Here is a 2,497-nt window from a genome sequence, read left to right on the forward strand (position 1 = left end):
GATCCATCAAATAGTAGGAGCTGTTCCGAAGGTTCTTGCTGACGACAAACGGTCCTTCCCATGGAGGTGACAACTTGTGCATACCGGTATCATCTTAAATCAAACGGAGCACTAAGTTGCCTTCTTGGAAAGCTCGGCTCTTGACCCGGCGGTTATGATAACGGCGTAAATCCTGTTAATAAATCGCCGACCGTGACGCGGCCAAATCACGTTCCTCCTCCAAGGCGTCCAGCGAGTCTTGCCGTGCTGACTCGTTGTCCTGCTCCACGTAAGCGGCGACTCACGGAGAATCATGTTTGATGTCGCTTGGTAACACCGCCTCCGCCCCATAGACCAGGAAGAAGGGAGTAAAACCCGTGGAGCGGTTTGGAGTCATCCTAATACTCCACAGAACTGATGGCAATTCCTCAACCCAACATCCCGGCGTGCGTTCAAGGGCACCATGAGTCGGGGTTTAATTCCTCGCAATATTTCCTGATTCGCCCTCTCTGCCTGTCTATTAGACTAGGGGCGCGCCACCGCGGAAACATCAAGTCGGATATGCTCCTGGGAGCAGAACTCTTGCACTGCTCCTTTGGAAATGTTGGTACCATTATCTGTAATGATACTATGTGGATACCCAAACTGGAAAATTAGCTTTTTCAGGAATTTGACAGCTATCTCGGCGTCGCAACTGCTAACAGGTTCTGCTTCCACCCATTTGGTAAACTTGTCAACCGCCATCAACAGATGAGTCTTCTTATTAGACGACATTTTGAAAGGGCCGAGCATATCGAGCCCCCAGAATGCAAACGGCCAAGTGATTGGTATCATCCGCAATTCCTGAGCCGACACATGCGTCTATCGCCCAAACTTTTGGTAGCCATCACACCGGCGAACGATTTCCTCTGCGTCTGCGTGAGACGTCAACCAATAGAACCCATGCCGGAAGGCTTTAGAAACCAAGGATCGGGATCCAACATGATGACCACAGTCGCCCGCATGAATCTCATTGAGGATCATACAGCCTTCCTCAGAAGAAACGCATCTTTGGAATACTCCTCAGGTGCTACGCTTATGTAACTCGCCATTATGTATGGCCATAGATTTGCACTGGCGGATAACTTGGCGAGCTAGCAACTCGTCGGCAGGTAACTCGCCTCTGGTGAGATACGCCATATAGGGAATCGCCCAATCCGGAGTAGCATGAAGAGCCGCCACGAGTTGAGACTCGGGGTCTAGCACCGCCAGGTCTTCTTCCGAAGGCAGTTTTACTGACGGGTTATATAATATATCCAAAAAGACATTGGGAGGAACCGGCTTACGCTGTGAACCGAGGCGGGAAAGAGCGTCCGCTACTTCGTTAAGCCATCGATCGATGTGATCCACCTGGTAGCCATTGAAATGACCCGCCACGTCCGACACAACCCGTCTGTAAGCCGCCATCAAAGGGTCTCGTGAATCCCAAGTGCCAGAAACCTGCTGCGCCACCAGATCAGAATCGCCCAAGCATCTCACTCTCGTGAGGTTCATCTCCTTGGCGAGTCGCAAACCATGAAGCAAAGCTTCGTATTCTGCTGCATTGTTAGTACATGGAAACATGAGTCGGAGGACATAACAGAACTTGTCACCGTGAGGCGAGATTATCACTACGCCAGCCCCCGAGCCATCCAACTATCTGGACCTGTCAAAGTAGATGGTCCAATATGTAAGATCTGGTCTTTCCTCAGGGATTTGTAACTCAGTCCAATCATTGATGAAGTCCACGAGCGCTTGAGACTTGATAGCCGTACGAGGTGTATACTGAATCTGATGAGGACCCAGCTCGATGGCCCATTTAGCAATCCGTCCAGTGGCCTCTCGGTTATGTATGATGTCGCCGAGGGGAGCGGAGCTGACAACCATGACCGGGTGTTCCTGAAAGTAATGCTTCAACTTTCGACTCGCCATGAACACCCCAAAAACCAACTTTTCCCAATGCGGGTAACATTGCTTGGAGAGGGTAAGGACTTCGCTGATGAAATACACCGGCCTTTGGACGGGGTACTCCTTCCCTTCCTCCTTTCGCTCGACAACTATTGCCACGCTGACGGCTCTGGAATTGGCCGCAATGTAGAGGAGCATAGGCTCTTTGTCTGCCGAAGCCACTAGCACCGGCGGGTTAGCTAATTGCTTCTTCAAGGCTTCGAAAGCATCGTTGGCCTCATCTGTCCACACGAAACGATCGGTCTTCTTGAGTAGCTGATAGAGAGGGATGGCCTTCTCCCCAAGGCGACTTATGAAATGGCTCAAAGCCGCGATTCGACCCGCCATGCGCTGTACTTGGTTGACATTGGATGGTTTCCCAAGCAAAGTAATCGCGGCAATCTTCTCTGGGTTGGCCTCGATTCCTCGTTCTGACACTAAAAAACCCAACAGCTTCCCTGCCGGGACACCAAATACGCACTTGGTGGGGTTAAGCCTCATATGGTAAACACGCAGGTTGTTGAATGTTTCTTTGAGATCCTCCAACAGTGAG

This window comes from Hordeum vulgare, chromosome 2H (genome assembly GCF_904849725.1).
Source record: "Hordeum vulgare subsp. vulgare chromosome 2H, MorexV3_pseudomolecules_assembly, whole genome shotgun sequence".
Classification (NCBI taxonomy): domain Eukaryota; kingdom Viridiplantae; phylum Streptophyta; class Magnoliopsida; order Poales; family Poaceae; genus Hordeum; species Hordeum vulgare.